Source organism: Rhincodon typus, chromosome 8 (genome assembly GCF_021869965.1).
Source record: "Rhincodon typus isolate 14 chromosome 8, sRhiTyp1.1, whole genome shotgun sequence".
NCBI classification, from domain to species: Eukaryota; Metazoa; Chordata; class Chondrichthyes; order Orectolobiformes; family Rhincodontidae; genus Rhincodon; species Rhincodon typus.
In genome coordinates, this window is record NC_063339.1 from 82,542,045 (window position 1) to 82,561,413 (window position 19,369).

General features: G+C 41.3%; 1 non-coding gene across 1 annotated transcript; it reads right to left on the minus strand.

Annotated features, from left to right (window-relative positions):
* Nucleotides 1–3,517: 3,517 nt before the first annotated feature.
* LOC125483878 lies at nucleotides 3,518–3,655 on the minus strand. Its single transcript, XR_007262785.1, has one exon. It is a non-coding gene; the product is annotated as a U4 spliceosomal RNA (small nuclear RNA).
* Between the last annotated feature and the right edge of the window lie 15,714 nt (nucleotides 3,656–19,369).

Consider the following 19,369-nt stretch of genomic DNA (forward strand, 5'->3'; position numbering starts at 1 on the left):
CATAGGAGCAGAAAGGCTTTCTGCTCCTATGATGCTGCTTGGCCTGCTGTGTTCATCCAGCTCTGCACCTTGTTGTCTTGCTGCTTCAGTATCACTTCTTTCTCTTCTGGAACTTCAAATCATTTTATTCACAGTCGCTCCGTAATTTTATTACCCACTCCAGTGAAATGGACTTTCATGCTTTGACTCATGGTCTCTTCTAGTCAGAACCCTGACAAATTCAGCAAGAAGCTTCCGGTCATTTCTAGCCCGGGGTCTGGAATCAGATGATTTGAATGATACCTTTATTGGTGCCACTCTTTCACTGCAACTGCAATGAGCCCTGGTATGGAAAATTAGTCTTATAAGCAAAGATTAAACTGGTTGGGACTCTGCTCACTGGAATTATAAGAACGAGTAGTTATCTCATTGAAACATGCAGGATTCTTAAGGGGTTTTGTAGGTTAAATGCTGAGAAGATGTTTCCCATCATGAGAGAGTCTGGGACCAGAGAATATCCTCTCAGAATAAAAGGACGCCGATTTAATAGTGAGATGAGGAGCAATTTCTTCGCTGCAACAGTTGAGAGTCTTTGAAACTCCTTGTCACACAGAGATGTGGGGGCAGAGTCTTTGTATTTGTTTCAGGTTCTGATAGATTATTCATCAGATGGAGATGCAGAGTTAATGGAGAAAAGGCAATAAAGGGGACATGATGAGTGTCAGATCAACTATTTTTGAATCATGGAGCAGGCTTGTGGGAATGAGCCGCCTACTCCTGTTCCTACTGCTTAAGCTCTTACGATGTTGGTGGGTTTTGGAATCTGTAAGTTGCCCATTTGCAACTTGTGGCACTGTTCCTCCTCACTGTTAACTGTCCAACACATTTGAAACAATCATTGAGTGAACACATTTCCTGTGTTTGAACTAAATCTGTTATTATTGCCCCCACTTTTGTTGCCCAGATTTAGTCCTCATCAGTGAATATTGTTTCTTTTCACTTTGTGAACTGTAACAATAAATTTTTCCTGGAGTTTTTTCCTTTGTTCCAGAAGCAATTATGCTCCTCCTCTTCTTTTATTTTCACTCCTTCACTCTCAGTTTAGTAGCAATAACGAGGAGAGGCTGGATAAACTGTAGAATGAGTGGGGAATGTTATGGTAATGACACAGACAGGACGAGCTGATCACTCTCTTTCTCTGCTATGACTATTTTACACAACGGTACAAATGTCACTATAAATCCTGTGTTTGTGTTGGAATTGCTTTAGTGATGGATTGGACAGTCAATTTATAATTCTAAAGATTCATTATCTTAGTGAAGAAATGTCTCTTCACTAAGTTCTAAGTGGCAGGCACATAGAGAATGGGAGTCCAGTGTAGACACTCCAGCCAGTTGGAAAAAAAAAACTTTCAGCAGCTGCACTGTCGAACTGTCCCGCTTCTGTCTACGTCTCGGCTTCATCTCCCGCTGATCATCCAGCTCCCAGGTCAATGAGCTGTTTGGTGCAAACACAGGCAGGTCGTGATGCCAATCTTTCCCTGGACAGAGGGGCCAGCTAATGTTATCCACAAGGTATTTGAGAAACAACCGCTTTGCACGAGTTTGGGTAAAGAGATACCGGGATCTCAGCTTCTTGATTCTCCCATACGTTGATTCCAGGAACGTGCACAGCACCAGTTAGCCCCAGTCATAATGTTTAAAACGATAATGCATCTGACAGACAGATCAGGGAATTATCGATTCCACTCCTACCTGGTTCGAGTGCATTTTGCTAACGTCCTCCTTTCATTTTTTTCAACCTGATCTGACTACAACGGGTCATAGGAGTCTACAGTGCAGTGAAAGCACACCCCACCCCGCCAAATCACACAGTCTTTGCGTCAGCGCCAACGTCAGCAGCCTGACTGTTTTAGTCCTATTTTCCATCATTTGGTCTGTGGTCCTGTCATTGCAAATGAGCATATACATACTTCTTAAATGTTCTGAGGCTTTCTGACTCTTCAATACAGACAGGCAGTGAGCTCCAGATTCCCACTAACCTCTGGTGAGGACAATTTCCCTAACTGATCCTCAAAAAAGGGGAGGGGAGAAATTCCCTTCTGATCCGCCTACTGGTATCAATTGTAGTTGACAGGGGTGGAAACTGCGTGGGATTATCTCAATGGATGTTGGGATTCACTCAATGGATGTTGGGATTCAATGTTTTAACTATTCAGCCACGACTGAAGAATATTGTGGCCCAGCTGCTTTTCCTGATCTCTCTCCTTGTGAGATGAGGAAGAACAAATGATTCATGGATTTGTTTGAAACCAATCACTTTGCAGATGTCTAAAGTTTTAGATGTAGGTACACGATGAGTCCGATTGTTCCATTGTGGTATTTGAAATGAACATGAATTAAGAAACACAGAAATTCCTGTAGGAACTTAGCAGGTCTGGCAGCATCTGGAAAAAGGAACACAGTCATAATTTCAGACGGTTATCAGATAACACAGAAATTCCTGTAGGAACTTAGTAGGTCTGGCAGCATCTGGAAAAAGGAACACAGTCATAATTTCATACGGTTATCAGATAACTGTTTTCTCTCCACAGATGTTGCCAGACCTGCTGAGTTCCTCCAGCAATTTATGTTGTTGTTTCAGATTTCCCCGCTCCACAGTTCTTCACGTTAGTCATTTGAAGAGTAGGGAAACATCTTTGCAATTACTCAATGTATAAGAGCTCTGTTTGGGGAATATTTTCTCCACCCCATTGACAATCCAAAACTGTGCAGCAAATAAAGCTGATGGAATGTAAACAACAGGTTCGCCCCGGGGTGTCTCTAACCACCAACATTGCGGTTAACAGCCAAACGTGCTGACCAATCGTACTTCAGAAACTGGCAATACACAAGGCTTCCTAAAGCAGGATGTCAGTGAGCTAAGGCTTCAGATTGACCCTTTTTAGAATGACAATTAAGACACTAAGACTTTTACTTTTCCAAATTAAAGACTAGGATATTCATTGTGGGGACATGGGAAACTCTGATGTCCATGTCACCGAGAACCAGCTCTCCAACAACCAGGGCCAGTGTCCTGTCGAGCCTTTCAGTGTCTTGTCTGTTCCTGAGTTTTCTCATTTTCCTGAAGCTGAGATGAGGTTTGAATTCCTGATATACAGGAGCGAGAATCCTTTCAATATCTCAGATCAGTTAATGTCCCTGGGAACATCAGAATCAATATCCCAGGCTCTTCATGAAAGGGAAGGTCTCTGCTCAGAAGGACATTTCACCCTTCATTTTCCTCTGATTTCCGGTTCCCAAAGAATTTCTAGAGACTCACAAAAATTGCGATTGTTTGTATGTATGTTTTGTTTCCTTAATGTATTCCCACCCGTAAGCTGACAGTATTTTCCCAAAATCTCTTCATAATCCTCCGACTTGTACCATGTCCAGAGTTAAGGAAATTCAGTTTTGTTTCTATTTTTATTTCTCTACATTACTTCGACATGGTCGTAACATTTTCGTGATTTCATGCCACTTTCTGGAAATAAGCAGCCTCCGTACAGACTATCAGAAGTTGCCATGATTGACTTGACTACAAGTCATCACAGTTGGTATTGGGTAAAGTTTTCAACGTGCAATAATTGCCCCTCAGTTAAACCTCATAAAATATGATACTGCCACTGCGCAAAGCTCTTACAGCTCAATCCAAGGAGAGGGGCTCTATCACCTTCATACCGCTCACACTTGTGGATCATCGATTTACACTGTTTGTGTACTATTACCTGGGCGGGAATTGATCAACGATCAATTATTTGCTAAAATTCCTCGAGCGGGTTGAAACGTTATTTCTCAGCCAAAGCGTTGAAATGTACGATTGGCTTCTGGGTTGTGAATACTTTTGCCACCTTGTGGCATGTATCGGTGTCAGCATGGTGCAGTTCTCCATCCTCCCAATGTTTCAATAGTTATATTCATCTTTTCCAACTATCCTCATATTAGCTCTGACTGAACAATGGATTTTCCCTTTTCATGTCATTGCCCAAATCCTGTTTGAAAACTCGGAGTTAAGGAACTCTATGACGGAAGAGGTTCCCAAGGTTCTGCTGTGCCCATGTACAGTGTGCAGACATTTCCAAAACGTCCCTCAGCCAATGATCCAATAGTTAGACGCCAAATCCTTAAAAGGATTTTGTAACAGAAATATTTACTTTGGCAACTAAGTCGATTTTTTCTTAAAAAAATTTTGAAACTGACCAAACCCATCATAATTTGTATGAGCCAATATTTACAATCGCATTCTTCTTGCTATGCAACGTGTTACAGTGTCTGCTGCAGCTGTACGAAGTCGCCATTAGTTCACATCGAGAGTATGGGGTATAGACTGTTCTTCGTGCTCTGCTGATGTTGAGCTCCTGTTAATGGGAACTGTCCTCAGCTCAGCCTGGAATGTTTGAATCTGACGCCCTCTATTCTGAAAATAAGGCGATTAGATGTCAGGCATTTGCAGCTTATGACTCTGACATAGAACTCTAAAAGCTATGGAAGTCTATTAATATTCCATACTTATTACAATGAACATTACACCCCTTCTCGGTTCGCAATAAACAACTGCACCTCCCAGTCGCGAACCATTTCAACTCCTCCTCCCATTCCTCAGACGACATGTCCATCCTGGGCCTCCTGCAGTGCCACAACGATGCCACCCGAAGGTTGCAGGAACAGCAACTCATATTCCGCTTGGGAACCCTGCAGCCCAATGGTATCAATGTGGATTTCACAAGCTTCAAAATCTCCCCTCCCCCTACCGCATCCCAAAACCAGCCCAGCTCGTCCCCGCTTCCCTAACCTGTTCTTCCTCCCACCTATCCCCTCCTCCCACCTCAAGACGCACCTCCATCTCCTACCTACTAACCTCATTCCCCCCCCACCTTGACCTGTCCGTCCTCCCTGGACTGACCTATCCCCTCCCTAACTCCCCACCTACACTCACCTTTACTGGCTCCATCCCCGCCTCTTCGACCTGTCTGTTTCCTCTCCACCTATCTTCTCCTCTATCCATCTCCTATCCGCCTCCCCCTCTCGCCCTATTTATTTCAGAACCCCCTTCCCCTCCCCCATTTCTGATGAAGGGTCTAGGCCCGAAACGTCAGCCGTTCTGCTCCGAGGATGCTGCTTGGCTTGCTGTGTTCATCCAGCTCTGCACCTTGTTGTCTCACACCCCTTTTCTTACTGGGAATCAAACCCGGTCCGCGGCAGTTGAAGCTTTAAATCCTAACCACTTGGGAAGCTGACAGCCCTGATTACAAGTCAATTGTACCGTTACTTGCACCATTTCTTCACTTTGACTCACTGTCACCAGACATAAGTTTCTCTGACAAAAAGTAGCTTGAGATGGAACAAAAGTGATTTCTCCAGACAATGATAAGCGTTATGAGATGTGAACTTAAATAATGCCACAAACTCCTCATGTGTAACTTCCAATTGCCCAAAACCAACGGCCCATTCTTTGTGGCTCCTCTAAATGACCAGGTAGCACGACAGAAAACCCAATCTCCAGCTTTGTGAAACTTTAACAACTCTTTGGGGAACTGGAATCAGAGGAGAATGAAGAGTGAACTGTTCGTTTTCGTCTGACGAAGGAGCAGTACTCCGACAGCTTGTGGTTTTAAACAAACCTGTTGGACTATAAGCTGGTGTCACATGACATCTGACTTTGTCCAGCCAAGTCCAACACCAGCAACTCCATTTCACGAATGAGCAGACAGTCAAGGCCCCTTCCCCTTCTTTAAGAGACTGGAACATTGACCCTGATGATCTCAGGGTCATGAATTGATCGGAGACATTGAAAGGAATTCAAACCTCATCTTAGCTTCGGGAAAATGAGAAAATTCGGGAACACACAAGATACTGAAAGGCTCTAAGGCAGACAGCATCAGTTGTAGGACAGCCAGGTCCCTGTGCCATGGATGTGTCTGCAGTGTGTTGGATCAGACTGTTCCCACGTCTCCACAATAAAAGCTCCACCCTTTGGTTTGGAAACACAAACTGATATTGTGGAAGCGGCATTCTCAAGCTTGAGCTCACTGACAGTCTGCGTAAGGGGAATAACCAGATAAATGTTAATCCATTTTAAATGAATATCAATTGCAAATGTTTTGATTCTCTAGACCCACTCTGTACCTACATCAAACCCTTACGAAATCTATCCAGTGATTGAATTCAAACAAACGCATCCACGATTCGCTCTTCCTCAGCTCCACAGTGAGTGTTACCAGGAAAAGCAACAAGATTCCTGGTCCCCAATCTCCAATCCCCTGCTTCCAGCAGAAAGCAGCCACTGCAACTTCAATTAGCCGATTCCCGCCCATTCCTGGGACACAAAATCCGTCAATGCAGGCCAAACCTCCCAATACATCGAGCACAGGCTCATCCCAGTACATCCTTCTATGGGGGAAATGAAGACTTCATGGTATCATTGCTTGTCTGTTAATTTTGAGACCCCAGGTAATCCACAAATCCGACCATCGCAAATGGTGGAATTTGAATTCAATAAAAATCTGGAATTAATGACGTGCTTGAATCCGTTGTCAGTTGTCATGAAAATCCATTTGGTTCGTCCATGTCCTTTAGGGAAGGAAATTATCATTCTTACTTGGTATGGCCTACATGTGACGCCTGACCCACAGCAGTGTCTTTCACTCTTAACAGATCTCTGAGCAATTCGGGATGGGCAACAAATGCTGGTCTCGTCCAATGAATGTGCAAAAGGAATGCAGCGCGATTATATCCCACTCACTAAACCTCCGTGCAGCATTGACACAAACCCCGCAGTGAGAGAGTCTCGAACAAAAGCCATACCAACTTTCCAAAACGTTTCCCGTCAAAATTCCTTCACTTTAGGCAAAAGTTGATCTTTGCGAATCTGAAAATGAGTTGAATGGAATTTGTGTGGGTGAATGACTTGTTTGCCATTGTTTGTCTATCAGGTTTGTAATTCAGTTTGTGTTGGATATTGAGGCAAATCCGATTTCAGAATACGGGCAGAGAGCAGGTCAATATGCAGTAAAGAAAGAAATGGTGGGGAAAATGGAGGGGAATGCTTGGGTGGAGATGCAACTAATAAGGGCAGGGAGTGAATTTGTGAACTTTAAGTATCTTGATTTTCTGTTGGATGAAAGGCCTGTTTGATACCTACTGATATATACTTGCAATTATGTCGTATAACAGGAGGAGAGAATGTTACAAACACAGTCTAATACAGATTGTTTAAATTTCAACGTTGCGCCCATGGCCAAGTAGAGAACAAATAATCTTAGAATTGTTACGAAAGATCAATAACAGCAAATGGGAAGTAATACAATGAGAACAATTCTTGTAATAATAAAGAAGTAACAACAATTGTATTTTAGTGTAGTGACAATTCAGCAATAAATCCCTGTAGAATAGTTTGCAAATAAATTTAAGAATCGTTGACTTTTGACAGGCTTCATCTTGGTGGACCTCCTAAAATTCATCTTTGGCCAAAACTGACATATCGATCCTTAGGAAGCAAGCAAGAAAGATAGAAAGAAAGATGGAAAGAAAGATGGAAAGATTGAAAGGAAGAAAGGAAGAAAGAGAGAAAGAAAGAAAGAAAGAAAGAAAGATGGAAAGAAAGAAAGAAAGCAAGAAGAAAGAAAATGAAGGAGACAGCGTTAACAAAAAGGAAGATTGATTTTGTAAATGCAAAGATGATTCAAAATTATAGAACAAGTAGACGTTCTTTTCAATGTCAGCTAAACACTGGCCGAAATTGGTCGCTGCACGAAATTTTACTGTTGTTTAAATGGCGAATGTAGGATATTTTGCACTTCCTCAGAGAGAGTGCACAAAAAGCTGTTTCCGATATTTTGACATTGTCTCAGTATTTCACACAGGAAAATGTCGGTGTTGTAGTATGGGTTGTACAGTTATCAAGCACTGGATCTTGAAACCACAATTTTCTATTTTATGTGAGAGAGTACTGCACGTTGTACCACACTGAAGGAAAGAAAGGAGGGAAAAATAGGAAGCAAAGATGTTTTATTGATGGTATTGTTTAAAGAAAACAATGAACGTTTTAAAGGGAGACATCAGCAGCTTCGTCATCTCCTCTTGGAACTTTTTCTGGGAAACCACGTAGATGAAAACATTGTTGCAGGAACTCAGTAATTGCAGCAAGTTGGTCATCTCTTGAAAGATGCATTCAGGGTCATTGAACTCCAGGCTCGTGATGTAACGCTCTCCTGTAACCCTCACATAGATGAAATGTCCTACATAGGTGACCCACAGGAGGAGGAAGCTGAGAGAGATGCCGAAGAGCAGGACAATGGACCGCCTGCGACTTGCTAACTCAGTATCTTCAGCACGCTTAGCACTGCAGTGCCTCATGCGGACACTGCTGGCCACTGCGATGTGTCTGATAGTCAGGATGTTGAGCCGCAGAATGAGGAAGAATGGGAGAAACGGCGCTAGGACCTGATCTAGCCAGTGGTACGCCTTCCAGAATGGCGATGTGTAGAAGGCGGCCTTGATATCACAGAACCAGGGCACACCATTAATGGTAAACAAGGGTTTGTACACAAAAGTATAACGGCACGTTTGTGACGCAGCTCAGAGCACAGACTATTCCTATGACCAGAGATGCAGTTTTCTCGGTGCAAAATCTGTTCTTCATTCTCTGGCAGCAGATTGCCACAAAACGGTCGATGGTGAAGGCCACGGTCAACCAGACCGAGCCATCTTGAGTAGCATAGACCAACACAGTACTGAGGCTGCAGCCAGGGTGGTGGACAGGACACTGCCCATAAAGTAAGTGCGGAGAATCCGGTTGAAAATGCACCCAGTGATAATGAAAAGGAAATCGCCACTGCAATCATCACCAGGTAGTAGGTACTGCATTGTGACAATCCACACCGTCCTCGGGACAGGATTATTATGACCAGCAAGTTGGCTATGGGAGATACAGAGAGAGAGAGAGATGTTGGAACATCAAATACCAGACTTTGCGACATCTCATTTCTTAGTATATTGCTTCTGTTCCACCCAGTGCCAGTGCCAAGCAGGTATAATTCCACAGTCACCAGTAACTGTTCAACATCCAAACTGCGTTAAACTATACAGGAATCATTGCAATCTATCACTGCCACTAGCTCCACACTCGATTCATTAAGTCAATCCATTAAGCTAATGATACGACTTGCGCTCATGTGAAACTGTTGTTTGCCATGCCCTTATTCATACCCAGCCCCTTTCAAGTCTCTAGTCTCTGACTTAAGCTGACCGCTTTATAACAATGTGTGTGTTCCAATCACCTCATCCTTCGAATTGTAATTACCCCTGTCTTCTGGAATATTCTGGAACCATCAGAGTGCACAGCCTCGAATGCTTCTCTTCTGCCTATCCCTGATATAATCACTTATCCTTTTCAGCGTGCACCTTCAGCTACTGACACCTAATTTCTGGAATTCGTTCCAAAAGGGCTCTGTCACTCCTTCCTTTCATTCAACAGTCCTTACATCTTAACTCATTCATCATCTTTTTGGTTATTTGCCTTGATCTCTTTATGTCATTCGATTCCTTTTTTTTGGTTTTGGTTAAAGCTACTATAAACCATGCCTCCTTCTGTGGTTACAGTGCCTTTTCCTTCCTTAAGACTCTTCATGTGACATCAGTATTCCACTAAACTTTGAGTCATCTGCCTTAATATCTCCTTGTGTCATTGAACAACACATCTGCTAAAGCTGCTGTGAAGTAACATCCTGACACCAGCACCAACTACAACAGGGAACAAGCGAACTCCACCAACATAAATGAAAACCAAAGATGAGCATTAATTGTTGATCTTGGGCAAGGATATTCAGAACTTTCAAATGGTTTAAGAAGTATAGATATTCAAAATAATTTCCCTACAAATAAAACCTTTCAAAGAAAGAAAAGAAATGTATAACAAGCTAAAATAATCCGTCATTTTCCCTCAAATCGTCTTTTGTTGAGAATTAAGTCATAAGTCCACGTTGCCAGTGGGAAGCGCTCAGTGTGAACTCACTATGCGGAAACTATTGCATCCTTTACTATGTTGTATGTGGAGTGATGTAAATACTGAAGGTGTACTCATTTTGAAACGTACCTAATATAATTATCACACCCTTATTCTTAATTATCGTACGTCATATAACTAATGCACAAAATATTATAAATTACATTCTACTGTGATATTATTCCAGACACTAAAAATGCGATTTGCATTTTAGTATATTACATTGAAATTTCGTTTTCAACTATAAAATAGATTGTTTTCCAAGCAATATCACATATTAGCTTCATATTTCACCAAGGCAGTAAACAACATTTCGAGGAGCGTTAAGCACAATGAACAGGACAATAGTTTGCAATGTTCCACAATAAAATTGCAAATAATACGCAATAATTCACCATAACATTAAATGCATTGATATCCATGGAACACTTTCAAATCCGTTATAAGCCTACTGCACTGAGTGGAAGATAAATTCAGCCCAAACCTGAAAGTGAAGAGGTAGAATTTCTGTAGACATACAATAAAAAAAAGAGTTATCTGACATCCGTTTCTCACCAGGGGCACCAATAATGGCGAGAATCGGATAAAAAATGGCGAAGACTGGAGCGATGGCTGGCTCGTGCATTTCTCTTTCAGAAACTAAATAATTCCAGAGGTTTAACTCTATGACACGTTAAAATCGTTCTGCTTCGCTCTGTGACACGTTCAAATCGTCCTCAATTTATTCTAACTGTGAGTCCCTCGACAGAACATAAGTTTCAACATGCAATTCAGTTGCAGTTCGGTGAACGAACAGATTACATCATTCTCTCATGCCTTTCTTTAATAACATCAGCCAGGTGGATGATTCAATGATACACATGGGTGAACTACTGAGTACAACTCCTGTGGTTCCTCCCCCACCCTCGACCTTTGGCTTTGCAAGTGGAGCCACTAACAGTAAGTATTGTGCCAAGGTCTTATCTTTAACCTAAAATCGTCTCTTCCAAATCACTCACATTCGCAGTTATTTCCTTTTCATGTGTCAGATTAGTTCATGCATTTGATTTATTAAAAATGTATTATTGTGTAATGTTTTAATGTTACTGAACAATTTTAATTAATTTACAGCTGAAATATTTGAAATGACTGATTAGCTAATTTTGGAGGGCGTATGAGAAGGATGGCATCATAGAGAGGGTGGTGTAGTGCTACTTCTACTCGTCTAGTTATTGTGAACTTTTCAGGCGTAAACACATAGGATCAATGTTTGCAGTCAGGGTGGCAGACAGCAGAAGGGGGTTTTGGCACAGCAACATTTGATAATTGTTTCGATGTGATGTACTGGAAAGATCATTTCAAGTAATAATCACAGTTTAGATTCCATTGCCGCACCACACACAAAAGATATGCAGTCAAAATAATATATAAACCACAACCTAGGAAGACAATGAAGACGAGAATAGATTAAATATAAAGAGACTCCAATAGAGGAAGATAAGAATGGGACTGAGCAGAGGAAGTGATACCAAGTGGTATCAATGGGGGCAGGCAAATAGAAGAGAGATTGTGACCGTGATATTGAGAAACATCAGGTGAGGAAGAATCATATCAATTCCAGAAAGAGAACAGTGATGATATGTCCACCATCTCGCTGAATCTCCACAGACAAGCACACAAATGGGCCATGCTGTGTTCTACCGGGATAGACAACTGCTGTACATTAGGACACGGATGTTAGGATGATATGTAATGCATATCGCGATAGATTAAAATCAGAATCGACAGTTTGTAGGTGTATATCAGTGTATGTGTGTGTTTATCCGCATCTGCGTGTGTGCCTGTGTTTCTGTGTTTGTTATTGCACTATCTACTTCAGTGGAAATATCTTCAAAACATAATGAATGTTGAGCTCGTCGTTATTTGACATCTCTGAAGTCGTTTCAGAAAAATCTAGCTGCAATTAGATATTTAGTCTTGGTACTGAACGAATTATCGAGGATCAATGAAATATCAAGACCACCCTCTGCCAGCAGCCCGAAGCCACTGCATAAGTGGAGGAGAGACATCACCAGCGATTCAAAGGGAGGGCAGCACCACCGAAAATAAAGGCAGAATCAACGCACACAGACAGGCAGTGGAGAAATGAGAGAAATAATCAGTGTTTAACACAGCTCTTCGAAAACGTTATAAAGATTTTGAAGAAAACAGAAGCCATTTCAAAAGATGCAGGAAAGGACACAGTGAAGTTGGCTAAGTCAAGATCAAACAGATGTAGCCAAAATTATGATGTTCTGAACAGGGTGCATCGAGAGAAAATGTAAAAAAAAAACAAACGCGAGCGGGTAAAGATTAAAAATGTTTTTTCTTCAAAAGTAGCAAAGGCGATGTGAGAAAAAAAATCTTTGTCAAGTTCATTGAAATCGCATTAAGGCATATTAGCCTGCCACATTCTGTATTGAGGATTGTTGAATATTCTTGCCTTTGCTTGACTATTCAATCGAATTGTTTTACGTAAGAGCGGGCGTCGAGCTGTTCCACTCTGGGTATGTAAGCGCAGTAATACATGGCGGCACCTGCCAATTCTGCCTGAGAAACTCTCAGTCAAACCATGCTCTTTCTTCGTGCTCAGTTCGGTGAAAAGCAGCCTTCATGAAGTCACCTGGGGAAGTACCATATCTCAGGATACGAAACACATTCACTGGAGCTTGGCCAGGAAACTGGCGATACCAATAGAGGTAAGGGTCAGCATCTATAGTTGAGAAACTGCAAGTCAACGTTAACGATTCATTTGCCTTCGCTGTCCTGATGGAAATATCTTGAAGCACAGTTCACCATAAATGTTGTGGACTGACGGAGAAATGGAAAACTTATAAATGAACGAATCAGTAACTGCATCTATCAGTGTTCTTTTTTTTGCTGTTGGACATACACTTACTTAGCACATAGGGAAGCAAAAATAGACTGAAATAAACAGCGAGATAAATGAGTGTCTTTGGAACACACTATGGTCGCACTAGCATTGCAAAAGGCTGAACTATTTAACTCAGTAATAAAGAGAGAATTGAAAGTGACTCAGCACCACGTCATATCCATTAGTAACAGTGCCGCATTATAAAAGAATAAAACTGCTCCCTCCCCCTTTAACTTGTACCTGTGCCCCCTTGTAATTGAAACTTCAACCGTGGGGGAAAAAAAAGCCACTGACTATCCGCTCTATCTATGCCTCTCATAATTTTGTAGACCTCTATCAAGTCTCCTCTCAGCCGCCGTCTTTCCAGTGAAAACAATCCTACTCTTTTTAATCTTTCCTTATAGCCAATGCCCTCGAGACCAGGCAACATCCTGGTGAACCTTCTCTGTACTCTCTCCAAAGCTTGCGCTTCCCACTGGCAATGTGGTGATCAAAACTGCACGCAATACCCCAAATGTAGGGTTTTATATAGCTGCAACATGGTTTGCCAACTTTTGTATTCCATGCCCTGGCCAATGAAGGTAAGCATGCCATATGCCTTTTTAATCACCTTGGCCACCTGTGTTACCACTTTTAGTGAACTATGGACCTGCACGCCCAGATCCGTCTGAATGTTCATGTTCCTAACGGTTCTGCCATGTACAGTATAATTCATACCTAAATTTGATCTTCCAAAATGCATCACTTCACATATGTCTGGATTAAACTCCACCTGCCATTTCTGTGCCCATGTCATCAATCTATCTATATCCTGTTGTATCCTTTCACAACCGTTGGCACTATCACAACTCCACCAATCTTGGTGTCATCTGCAAACTTGCTAATCAGACGATGCACATTTTCCTCCAGACCATTTATACATACTACAAACAACAGAGGACCTTAGACTGATCCGTGTGAAACACCACTAGTTACTGGTCTCCATTCTGAAAAATACCAATTCCACCGCTAACCCTACCTTCTATGACCAAGGAAGTTTTGCATCCGTCTAGCCAGAACCCCATGTGATTTTAGTTTTTGTACCAATCTGCCATGTGGGACTTTATCAAGTGCCTTACTAAAATCTAACACTTACAGAAGATGGGCATCAAGATACCTCAAACTGTCAAAACACAGTGAAATGTATGGATATATTCCATTATTGAGGGATAGAACATAGAACATAGAACATTACAGCGCAGTACAGGCCCTTCGGCCCTCGATGTTGCACCGACCTGTGAAACCAATCTGAAGCCCATCTAACCTACACTATTCCATTAGCATCCATATGTTTATCCAATGACCATTTAAATGCCCTTAAAGTTGGCGAATCTACTACTGTTGCAGGCAGGGCATTCCACGCCCTTACTACTCTCTGAGTAAAGAAAATACTATAAGATGAGCTCAGGAGGGAAATAAAAGACAGAATAAAAGCAGGAATAACTACGGTCGCTGTCTGCTAATCAACATCTGGAACGTTTAATTGAAAATTCCCCAGTGAACCGAAAAATTCATGCAATCCACATACTTAGTTTGGTGCATGTGGGATTGTATTGTGCATAGGCAGTTTTTATTTGGAGTGAACGTCTCCCAGAATCATTATATTGAAATGAAACATATGGATTTAAGTAACCCAGTGCTACAACTGAACACAGGTGGAATGATCTTAATTATCCTACACGTAAAACCTTTCTACTTTCTCTTTCATCTCCTTCCTGAGCTCATCTGACAGTATCCCTCAACAATGGGATATATTCCATACATTTTATTGTGGTTTGACAGTTTGAGGTATCTTGATGCCCATCTACTGAAAGTGTTGGCAATATCTCACTAGCAATTTTGAGCCTGAATCTCAGATCTAAATTTAGCCAATCCACAAATGTCTGCATGAATCAGGTCGGATGCGCCACCCAGTGCGTAGAAATTAATTCCAGGAGAAGAGAATAGCGTTCAGTTACACGACAGAAACTCCACACTTGATTATTTATTATTATATATTATTCTTATTTTTGCCACGTTGCTGTTTGAAGATTTTCCTATCCTATATATTTCTGATTCAATGAACAGCTTTAGACTGAAATAACATAAACGTAGACTGAGTCTAGATAAGCAGTGAGGAGAAATGTCCGCCGATGAACACGATGAAAACTTTTCACATTGCCGATATAGACTAAATCAGGAAATCAGATTAACAGAGGGGTCGTCTGCAGTGTGCATTAAAAATAAAAGCTTTGTGATGATGCTTTTGGTGAATTTCGAGGCTGTACAACATTTACAACGAAGCAAGTAACAGTCAGAAGAATTGGAGTTTGAAAATTCACAGATTCTGCTTTTAGATATTGCCCCTTTTCACACGCCCGAAGAACAATAACAACCAACAACCATTAACAACAATTCACAGAATTTACGTTTAGTTCGAATGGTGCAGGTGAATTGTTGGACATCCTGCCTCCACGCATACAAGTTGTTCATCCCGTAAAGTGTTAGTTTGTTCTTTATAGCTCTTAGTAAAATACTTAGCATTGTCACTTGTGTTTGTGTATTTCTTTGTTATTAAGAAACGTTCTGCTTAAATTAATAAAACCACGATATGTTTAGAATCTAAAAACAAAAGCACAAGATATCACCAGGAAAGTGGGAACCAACTGGACACCATGTGATCAAAATAAGGTTAATGCTGCGATATTTGGGCAAAATAGAGGAGTAGCTTTTGTCCAGATTTAGTCCAGTTCTATGTCTCTGTGAGTTTCAGAAAAGAAATGATACGCGCTGCAGACTGTGAGTTGTGCTTTGGCGACTTTTAGCAGGACTGATCGGCTGATTGATCGAGCTTTGCCGAAATACGTTTGCTTCGAAATTCTTGTGTGTCCACTGTATTTATTTCCCTGCAGCAGAACCGTTGCCAATAAGCCAAAAAAAAAACACAACAAAGAACTGGGGATAGGAGATCTGAAACAAAACAGAAACTGCTGGAGAAACTCAGCAGGTCTGGTAAACTTTGTGGAACAAAAGCAGAATCAACATTTCAGGTCCAGTGACCCTTCTTTAGAACATTTACCGATGGGCTGGGATACCACTGGTAACAGAAAATGTCAGGAAGATCATTGGTTTTAACAGTGTATTTACAACACTATTCAAAATCATGTTCTTCGATTCCTGAGGTTGGTTTCACTCATTGTTTGTGAAACAGCCATGTTCTGCGGGAGCCTAGATAAGTAGAAAAATCTCACGTTGCAACATTTTTCTCTCCTACATTTTGACATCTTACCTCAAACACGTGTCTGAACCTTCAATTCGATGTACAAACTGAAATGTATGAAGTACAGCGTGGACTAAAGAAGAAAATTGCTTGGTCTCACACATTAAGCATCCTAATGAACATTCATCAACCTATGGCTTTCTTAGACCTTCCAGTAAACTTACTTCGATACAATTCTCCACATATTCCGTTCGTGATAATGACATTTCTATCCTAAAAGAGAAAATCGTCCCCAGTATAATGAGATAATAGGAACTGCAGATGCTGAAGAAGGGTCTAAATCCGAAACGTCAGCTTTCCTGCTCCTGAAATGCTGCTTGGCCTGCTGTGTTCATCCAGCTCTACACCTTGCTATCCCAGTATATTGAGGTCTGCCTGTCTTTTATCCTATCTGGCCTCCCAACCTCAGTGACTGTGGGAATCAGGTCAAAGATCCCAAGCGGCCTTCGGTATAATGTGGAAGAGGCATTCAAATGAGTTTTCTTCATTTTGGATAGACTTAATTATATTTCTGCTTTCCGTTTGAAAATTGATTATGTATGATGTAGATGTTAAATGCAGAGTTAAATAACTTTTCAATTTACCAGTGAAGAGAACTGCAGTTGCGATGACTATGCAGCATCACAGGCCCAGAATGCTCACGGACACATGATGCTGTGTTTGATAAGAAACTGGTCCCATCCATAGCTTTATTTTTTGAATAGATATTGATGAAAGTTCAGTCATATTCGGACTATATGCTGTTTATTTCGCTCTTGATAGAAACTGAATGTGAGATGCAATAGACATGCGCTGCCCTGCAATTAATCCAATCATTTCACCACTGTATTTTTCCGACTAATGAATGGGGCTCAGGAACAAAATCAATATGTTCTCCGAGCAAGAGACAGGGCAGAATAAACACTATATTGTCTTGTAAACAGGATCAATCAGACAGGTGGAAAGAACGAAAGAAACACAAGAGCACCGCCTAAACACGCTGGATAACGGTTGTAAGATAATTTGACGTGAAGTTAATTTGGTTTCCTCTTATATCATTTTGAACGCCTGACAACGTCTTGCACATTGCAAGTGCACCTGTCTGCGATTCTACTTAACAGCGCAAAATAAGGGCTGCTATGTACAATTCAAAGGCAGCTTTTGAACAAGAGTAAACCGCATTTTTACACCGTGAGTCGAAGAGAGTGCAATAATACATGGAATTGTCAATCAACTGCAAATGTGAAATGGTTAAACTGGTGAATTTATTTTCAGTCTGTAGCTCCGCAGAAGAATGGGTTTCAGAAAACTCTGCTTCATGTCAATCAGGGAGGTGGATGCAGCAATATGGAATCGTAGAGACTGAGAAACAGAGAGAAACAAGCAGAAAGACAATGAGTGAAGGAGAGATAGAAACGGATATCTTCCATGCCATTAAATTAAGCAAGCATGCTTGGAAGGGAAGAAAAGTCATAAAACACAATGTGGCACGTCATATGCAGAGTGTGAATATGTACGCCCACTTTAAATGAAACTCTGAGCAAGGTATAACAGGTTCACACTGGAAAACAGTCTAGTCACATGTATTCCAGGCCATAGTAGGATGGCAGATTTCCTTCGCTGAAGACATTATTAATCAAAAAGATTTTGATGATAATCAACAGCAATCACTTAGCAGCCCTTACGCTATATTTTTCTTTCATCCCAGATTTTTACTAAATTCCAACTTTGACATTGGAACCCAAGTCCCAGAAAGCCAGCGAAGAAATCTGATTAATCGTCCAGAGACATTATCACTACACTATTTGATTCATACTAACTCCAAATATAACGGGATTTCAAATTAGCTGTTTCAATTTTAAACTTGATCACTGACTGATTGGTTGTTATAATTTGACTATTAAAGCTCTTCCCATGAAAGCTGCACTGTGTTTGGGGAAGTCGATAAAATACAAATGTGGGAGGTATTGGGTTTACCACAATTTGCAATTTCCTCCAACTGGGAGAAGCAGAGAGGCCAAAGGTCTAGCATCGAAACGAAGCATCGAAACGACGCATCGAAACGAAGACGAAAAGAGAGCAGGGGACATGGAGAAATACAGACAGGGGAGACAAAGAAGCAATCTGATACGGTCGTCGAGCTGCAGCTAACGCTGACTGGCGTCTAACTCTCGTCAGATCTGAGAGGCCAACCAATCCTGTTTCTTGGGATACGCCCCTCAGTGTGTCATTAATTGAAATCCATCCTTCACCTGAATTTGCTTTTTTTAAATTTCAGATCGGAAATGTCATTTTTACTAAAGCGTTCTGTCATTCGTGTGATCTAAACCAAGCACCATGTTCTTTCACCCAATTTTCTTTCCTGACTATGTCAATCACGCTACCTGTTAAGTCGATCTTTAACGGACCGGTTTCTGTGTCATTGAGTATATTCATGCCAGACCTTTGATCAATTCGATTTTTTTTGCAGGGACTAATAACAAAGATGAGATGTTCCAGGATCACTCTGAATTAATGGTTCCAGAAGGACAAACCACAGTGATGAACTACAGTTCCTCAGCAGCTGTTAGTCCAACTTTGTTCTGGTACATTCATTTTCCCGGGAATAGCCGAGACATGTATTGATGATATACAGCTAGGGTGATATGTCCAAAGATTTTCCAGACAGGTTCTGTTTTGTTTTCAACAAAGAAGACAACTCGGTTCATTTGACTATCGCTGGGGCTCTTTCCGATTGTGCAGTGTATTTCTGTACCATGAAACCTACAGTGTAGCAGAGACATAGCAGATCCTGTACAAAAACCCAGCCTGAGAGTTTCAGCTAGTATCCACCAAAGGATGCTATCTCATCGAAAGATTAACAGCAATTAGATCACCAGAGTGAAAGTCATCAGTAAAATATCAAAACAACACAAAACACCTAACAAGTATACATACATTAGGGACAAATGAAGAATTATGTTACTTGATTTTACGCTAAAATAAAAGTAATTTCATAAATATAAACTAATTTGTGGTGCATTGCCGGGCAGTTTGTTTTCTGACGGCCTTCCCACATCTTTGCAAATAACCTGGGATCACTTCCTCCAACACTGTGATCACTAATGCCACAGACATTGGTCTCGCGGTGGCAGCCTAACTAATGCAGGGCTCAGTTAAATCAACGCTGCCTTCTCCAG